An 8,560-nucleotide genomic window follows, 5' to 3' on the forward strand; every position below is an offset into this window, starting at 1 on the left:
ATTTTTAAAAATTTAGACATGCATGAAAGCTCCAAAACTTTATATTTGCCCTTTCCAAATTATTCGTTTAACAATATTTAGGTCAGGTCAACCATATGGATTAAAATTTTGTATATAAGAATGAAGGTAAGTTATTATGTAATCATGTATGTTTTGGTTATTAACATTTTCAAAAAGATCAGGTGTCAATTAGCTTAAATGCAGCTACAAAGAGAGATATTTTAGGTATAAAGGCTAATGGAATTATTCTTTGTTACAGCTGAATTCTCTGTGCTTTCTTTCTTTCCTTTTTTTTCATTTATTTTCTTTTTCCTCAGATAGCTACAGCATATGAAATTCCAATCCATTCTGCACAACCATACTAAAAAATACGCACATTTTTCCACCTCTAAACAAAGAGGAAATAATGCTTTCTCAGAGAAGTGTATAGAGAATTAATGTGGTACAGTCACTGACTTTCTACATCACACCCAAGCCCCTTACTCATGCAGTTGTGCTCCAACTAGATTGGATTCTTGAGTGAAGGGTCATGTTTTCGTCCTCATCAACATCCCAGTGTCCTGTACTTGATCAAGGAAATGCTTAATAAATGCTTACCAAACACCATTGAAAGGTAAGTAAAATAGTTTGCTAAATACCATCAAACTGCATAAATGCTCTAAGGGAATTATACAGATATTTAGTGAAATTACAACCACAATACTTCAGTGTCTATGTTCAAAACAGAAAATAAATGGTGGAAAAGCCACATTCTAGGTTCCCTTTAAATCTATGCTCCCAACTGTTTCTAAAAACTGTATTTTAAGTTTTAAAATACCTAGGGAAAAAATGTGGCCTCTTAGGGCTCTGTTTAATGCTAAGAGATAATAATTTATCTTGACAGAATTAATACAGCTTCCTATGTGGCTTATATATTCTCAAGAACTAGCTTATGGTGTGGGAGTTTAGCTTCTTAAGACCTAATTTTTCTACACATGGAATGCTTATTTTAGTTTCTTTACCTAAAGAGACCTTTAGAACAGTCATCATTTTTTATTCTCTAAGCTGCATTTCATTGTCAAATCATATTTTACATGAACACAGCAGAAACATCAAGTCACACCCTCAGGGAAAGAATCTCATTCCATCTCCAGCCGAAGAAGGATTAATAACAGATAAGTATTAGGTGAAGATATAGCATCTTATAACATCACTAAAATATCTTTACGTAAACACAGTGCAAGAACTTTCAGAAATAAGAAGAGAAGCTCTCATATTGAAGCTTACATTAGAAATAAAATTTGCTTCCACAGGAAAAGTCTCTAGGGAAATTTGGTGATGGTGGCAGTGGAGGCTGTACATAGTCAAATACCTTCCACAAAACCACACAACATGTCTGGAAGGAAGTTGACACCACCCCTTCCTCAACTTTTTTTGGATTAGTGTGTCTCCTATGTTTCAGTTCTCCTGCTCTCTCTTTTCTTTGTAAGAATTATAAATATTTACTTTTGTTAGTATATAAGCCATACGTGAGGTAAAATTATTTTTCCAAAGTTCTAACTTAAACCTTGTATAATGTCTATTTTAAAAATGGTCATATTTTAAAACCTTTATAGTCCATCATATGGACAATTGTGTTGTCAAGAAAAAGAAGGACACAAATTCCATGTATGCATACTTAGATGAATGTATGTACATGCACACATGCCATGCGTGTATGTGCAACCTCTCGTTTTAGGGGCCTGTTTAGAAGGAATTCACAATGCAGGGAGTGATATTTAGGTAAGTCTGGAAAAAAGACAGGAATTAGGAATAAGCACTTTGTAACTCTTATTTTGCTTGGGTAGGCAATTTGCATAAGTAATTATAAAAGTATGCAAAAACATTTAGTTGGTTTGAATGCACTGGTTAATGTTTGAGTAATAAACAACACAAAAATCTTGGTGACATATCAAGAAAGGTGGCTACCTTGATCCTTCTCTATATCCATTGCTTATCAGCAGGGGGTAGTCTGCAGATTTTATTTCTTTGAATCAGAGCAGCCATCATGTTGAAGATGGCTGGTTGCTGTGCCAGAGAGAAGGGAGAAAGCTCTAGAGATTTCTTCTAGAAGTTAAAAGCTTTATACCACAATGGCATAAGATACTTCCATTCATAATTTATGGCCCCGAAGTCAACAATTTGTCACACCTATCCCCAAAGAGATCAGCAAGTACCATTCTACCAGCTGACTAGAAGGACAAAAGAACCAGGTTTGAGTATTTTGCATAGATGACTCCCTCTCCTATGCACTTCGATCCCATCAACGGGTCCTCACAACCAGTGGAGTCAAAAAGACAACAAAGGTGGCAAGTTTCGGCAACGTGGCTGGCATTTTCTTTGGAGGAGAATACTCGATTACCTCTGCCTCTTTGTCCAGCACTGTCTACCACTTCTCATTATCCTGAGTCACTTTATTGTACAGCCTGACAAATTGCCTGGCTCATCCCTGAGATTATGAGCTCCCTGAGAAAATTTACCATTTCTCATTCCTTTCAGCACAGGGCCTGACATATTGTAGGTACTCAATAAATTTAATAAGTAAATGAATGGATCTCAGAATGCCTGGAACCTTTTAATCAGAGGGCTGGATAAGATTTATACCACACTCAAGTTTTATTATTTCTTACGAAGAAAACTAACCTTTAGATTTCTATAATATCTCTTTAGGTCACTTATAGAATTAACTGTTTCTATTGACAGTTATCATCTTTAACACCCAGGCTATGTTATTCTCATACTTGATGTCACAATTAAGGAGATAGTTTTGCAAACAGGGGATGTTAGACACCAATATCTAGTAACAAGACTGATGTAAAGTGAGAATTCAGTGTCAGAGATGATCTATACCATGCAGCCTAGAGGCTTAGAGATCTAAAGATCTTTTAAATTATATCTCAGAAACATATACGTGTACATGGTAATATGATTGGTCTCTAACAAGTGCATCTTTTCTTTTCTGTCCCCTTCTTTTGCTTGATATTTGTACTAAATATTGATTGGATCTGCTTCACCATGTGAGTGAGGTACTGACCTTTGACTGAAGGTTGAGAACTGTGCCCTTCCTTCTTACACAGAGAAAGAGCTGAAAGTGACCACCTATTTAAAACTTCCAACTTCATATGCAGGAAGTCATGTTTACTAGTCACTTAAAAATATATAATCTAAGCGTCCACTACGGGGCCAATTTTAGACAAGTTAATTAGCTAAGGGCTTATTCACTTTAGAAATAAACAAAGGAAAGATGTTAATAAGAAACATGAGCTTTACTCTACTCAAACATGGAAGAATTTTGCCTTTAGAATTTTGCTTCTCATAATGCTCTTTCCTTCAATCCCTTAGATGAATGGACCCAGAGATGGTAAATTAATTCAAATCTGAATGTTTATAAGAATTAGCCAACAATAGACTGTGGTAACTAGGGTACTTTGTTACTGTATGTTGCAGCTTAATAAAATATAATTGGCTTAAACCATTCTCATCCTGCCCCCTGGCAAAACAAGACAAGGAGACGAGTGGTGGCGAGGGATGGGCTTTCATAAATGCTAAGTCTAAATGTAGGGCAGACTTCAGGTAAGGCTTGATTTAACAACTAATCTAAGAATATCAATAATCTTTTCTTTTCCTTGTAATCGCTCTCACTGTCTTACCAACCTCTTAGTCAGGGTGACAGTGTCATTTAATTATTACTATTTAATAAAACACCATGAAACCAAGTGGTTTAAGAGAGAATGATTTGTTATTTCTCACGATACTGTTGGTGGTCATGGTTCAGCTAGTGCACTTTCCAGTGAACCTTCATTAGGCTCAGGTTCAGCTGAGTTGGAAGTTCCAAGGTGGCCTGACTCACAGGTCTCATCCTTTAAGTTAGCTGCATTTTGAACACCACAGATCTCTCTCTCTTTTGAAGTTTATTTATTGTCGAGAGAGAGGGACACAGCAGGAGTCAGGGACAGGTAGAGAGACAGGGAGACACAGAATCTGAAGCAGGCTCCAGGCTCTGAGCTTTCAGCATGGAGCCCAACACAGGGGCTCAAACTCATGAACCATGAGATCATGACCTGAACGGAAATCAGATGCTTAACCAACAGAACTACCCAGCCACCACCTCCTCCCCCCTTTTTAAAAATAAAGTTTATTTATTTTTGAGAGCCATGGATCTCTTCCTTGGGGGATGACATACCAGTGATGAAGCCAGTGAACTGGCTTCTTTACATGGTCTTAGAGCAGAGGTCCAAAAGGGTGAAAATGAAAGGCACATGGCTCAGTCTCAGAGTTGTAAACATCACTGCTTTCACCTTCTATTGGTCAAAGGAAGTTTTAAAACCAGCTTAGATCCAAGAGGTGGAAAAGAGCATCCATATTTTGCTGGGAGCTTTGGAAAAGGTGCCATAAGGGAGCATGGCCACAAGAAGGTTTGATTCACCCCTCCATTGTGTCCAAAGAGTTGCTTTATTTCCAATATAGCATATTTTCACTCAATACCATATTATTCAATGAATGGCAATGTTTATTGTAGTGGTTCTTGCACAAGAAGGGAGAGAGATGAATTCCTTTACCTGAAACTCTGGCAAATATTTGACCCATCTCTTGAGCCAAGAGAATAAATAGGACTTAAGTCAATTAAAACATAACACCTGAAGCTGTGTGTTGAACAAGCGATACTTAATCTATATGGCTGGTGTTTCACCAAAGATTGGGGCATTTCTTCCAGAATAAGGAAGATTAAACACCGTATCTCAAAGGCAAATGAAGTTCATTGTGCACTGCTAGGAAATGAGAGTGAACTTTAAATCACTCAACAAAAAGCACTAGTGCCTTTTCTGTCACACCATTCCTTCTTCCTTATTGGCATTTTGAACTTAAAATTATGATAATATGAATTAAAAGCAATCATCCTCTGCATAATCTTTTTATGACCTTATTTATTTTCTCTGAGCCTCAGTTTCTTCAAAGAATATGAGTAATGATCATGATAAGGATATTGGGAAATTAAATAAGGTAATCTATGATAAATAACTAGCAGAGTATCTTGACACTAATAAAAATTCCTGAGTCACCTGTGTTTACTCAGCCTCAACAACATCATTATCATCATGTTAAAAAAATCTTAGTAACAATGATCTATAAATGCATTTATTTTCTAAATAGTTCCCTTTGACTAAATATTTTTACTTTAAAATGTGTTATTACATTTCTATATGTGAATCATTTCAATAAATAAACACAATTGGGCTTTCAAAAAAATGAAATAGCAAAATCCTGTCTGTGTTATGCTGAAGCAGTTTTCATAGACACATTCTAGAAACACATATGATACTCCAGGGCTTTTAAGGAAATTTTATAACCACAGGTATAGCATAATCTAAGTCCATCAAAAGTCACTTACTGTAAGTCTGCACATTTGAAGTGTTCTCACAGAATGATTTTGCAAAGAACCAGGGAATACTGCAGCTCAGGAAGCTTAAAGATGACCTAGATTGTATACTGGAATCATTTCAAAATTGGCCAAAATGGCCTAAAGCAGCACTGAACAGAAACTTTTCTCTGAATTTAAACTTGAAATATATGCGTGCTTTTGATTACGTATTTCTCTACTATGACTTACATGCTCTTATGCAGAATTTTAAATGATAGAATAGAAAACGGATACAAGACAGGGTTGATAGATAGGCTTAACTCTAGCTAGGGATCTTGTTTATTCTCTCACATTCCTATTTCCAAATTTTACTTGATCTTCATTTTTAGCTTTAGTCTCCTTTTGATTTGATTACTGAGGATTGAGAATCTGTTTTTAAAGTCACTGAAGAGCTGAAAGCCTTTCCCTTTCAATCGCGTTTACTTGGGGCACACAGAGATGTCTTGGTAGCTCTGTCCTTAGGCCCTATTTCTTCCCAGTAGCAAGCACCATTCAAAAGTCTGAGAGCAGCTTGCATTAGCTCTAACATGCAAGCTCTCTCATTGCCTCGGAGACACTCGGGCAATTTATGATCATTTGTTGCAAAGAGCCTCTGCCATTTCTCTCAGCCAGAAGGAAAATAGCATTCCTCCTCAATTGCTTCTCAAGGACTCAGCTAATGCAGCCCTGGTGCTCTTCTCTGGATAGAAATATCTACAAAGGCTTCGAGAGCTCAGATCAAGTATTTTCACTGCCAGCCACCAAAGGCGTTCTGCCCCCTGCCTGCCACAATTACAGGACTTTCTAGCTAGCAGAAATAGGCAATCTGAAATTTCTTCTAATGCTCCTGTCAATATTGAACTATGGATTGCCTGAAAAAGAGTTGTTCTTTTCCTTCGGTGGCTCAAGTGCATTGTGAAGGGTCTTTAAGAGTCGGTGTCAATCTGGGGACATGAAGCTTAGAGACTCTGCTAACCCCAATCACTAATGGCCCCCACTCCGTGCTATACAGAGTTTCCGACTTACTGCTGGGTAGATTGAGGGGATACTTGTCCCGGTATGTGTACCTCTTGCAAAGGATGAGAAGACACCAGTCCGGGAGCTAGAAAGAAAGATTGGGACAAAGTAGGTTTTAGAACATGGGTGGTTATTACAGCAATGAAGTCTAGAAAGAAAAAAAAGATTCTGTGTTCATACATGCTAGTAAGGAGGACACTAATGGAATTGGAAGACCCCAAGGCTTCGGATGGCTTTTCTATTCTTTAACAAGAAGCTGTCTGCAACTATCTGAGAGTTTCCCAACCTGTGGGTTCAATAGAAAGTAATGCCTCAATGTACACAATGACTTCCCCTTAAGTTAGTAGAACTTCTTCAAAGCATTTCTTTATTGAAAGTAACTCAATCATTCTGTATTTCTAGAACCACAATTCTACCAGGTTTGAGATTTGAGGACCCGCATTGCTAAAAATGGTGTAACTTACTCCTGCACTGTACAGTTAACTTGCAGAGGAAAATTAAGAGCGTGAAGATTATGAAGGAAAAGCCTGTGTCTCTGCTCTGCATCATTAGCTGTATAGGATTTCTAATTTATGTAACAATGAGACCAGTTAAGTGGTTGTTCACCTTAAATATCTGTTGTTTTAAAAGTCTGCCTATTTTATAACTGCCATGTACTCAAGCATTATTAGCTAATCCTTTTGAGAAAAATTGTTCTCTTTGTGAATTCTTACAAATATAGAAGCCACAATATTATTGTCTCCATATTTTTCCAAATTGAAAATACAAGATCAAACCTTAGCCCTTCAAATGGCACTAAGGTAAATGTTATTAAAGTCTAGGGGCTAAAGAAAGAGTAGAGAACAATAAGAATCTTCATATCCATTGAAATGAAACCCTTTCAAAACCATTTTCAAACAGATAAAACATCCTTTAATTACTGGTAAGATCTATCCGCCTCTCACAAAGCAAAAGGAAGCAAGAACCAGTCTCAAGGGTTATCTGTGAGACACTCCCATTTCACACCAAATATTCACTGAGTGACTTGGAACAAGGAGAGGAGAAGACAGACCCTGCATTCCAGGAGCTTACAATGTGATAGAGGACACCAAATGCCAACAATCCTCTATAACAAGAGGAAAAAATGAAAATAGTATAAATCAGGGTATAAGTAAACATGGCACAAGGTAAAATGAAGGAATAATTGGTTTTAAATGCGGTTGTTTGGAAATGCTTTACAGAGGACATGGAATCGGAAAGGTAAACTCAGATTCAAGTATGAAGACAAAGATCGCAAGTATAGCAGAATGAAGAAAAAGAAAACTGAGAGAATATACACAGCTATGAACTATTAATTAGATGACTTATTCAGGAAATAAAGTGTAGAGTAGAGCGTTAAAAGCCTAGGCTAGCAATAAGGTGTGTTAAGAGAGTGGCTAAATCATGAGGCTCTTCATTCTGAGAAATCTGTATGCAGTACAGATAGCATCTATATTTTATATTGTCATAAGGTATACATAGCATAACATTCAAAAATTTAGCCATTTTTAAGTATACAGTTTTGTGGTATTATCTATATTCATATAACTGTGCCTACCTCCAGAACCTTTTCATCTCCCAACACCAAAATCCTATACCAATGAATCCCAACATTCTTTTCTCCCCAAGCCTAGGGGCGCCTGGGTGGCTCAGTCAGTTAAGCGTCCGGCTTTAGCTCAGGTCATGATCTCACGGTTCATGGGTTCTAGCCCTGTGTCGGGCTCTGGGCTGACAGCTAGCTCAGAGCTTGGAGCCTGCTTCAGATTCTGTATCTCCCTCTCTCTCTGACCCTCCCCTGTTCACGCTGTCTCTCTCTGTCTCTCAAAAATAGATAAAAAACATTAAAAAATTAAAAAAAAGAAACTATCATTCTACTTTCTGTCTTTATGAATCTCACTACTCTAGGTACTACATATAAGTGGAATTATGTAGCATTTGTCTTTCTGTGGCTGGTTTATTCCATTTACCATAATATCTTCAAGGTTCATCCATGTTATAGCATATGCCAGAATTCTACTCCTTTTTAAAGGTTGGATAATATTCCATTGTATGTATATATCACATTTTGTTTATCCATTCATCCACTGGCCACTTCGGTTGCTCCCATGT

At 37.2% G+C, this 8,560-nt stretch overlaps 1 long non-coding RNA gene across 1 annotated transcript in view; it reads right to left on the bottom strand.

Annotated features, from left to right (window-relative positions):
• Positions 1-6,517, bottom strand: part of LOC115285834 — a 95,685-nt gene extending 89,168 nt beyond the window's left edge. Inside the window, exon 1 of the long non-coding RNA XR_003905714.1 lies at positions 6,443-6,517. This is a non-coding gene — a long non-coding RNA (uncharacterized LOC115285834). The remainder of the gene's footprint in view (positions 1-6,442) is intronic.
• Positions 6,518-8,560: the final 2,043 nt, after the last annotated feature.

The sequence above is a fragment of the Suricata suricatta genome, chromosome 1, assembly GCF_006229205.1.
Source record: "Suricata suricatta isolate VVHF042 chromosome 1, meerkat_22Aug2017_6uvM2_HiC, whole genome shotgun sequence".
Lineage (NCBI taxonomy): Eukaryota > Metazoa > Chordata > Mammalia > Carnivora > Herpestidae > Suricata > Suricata suricatta.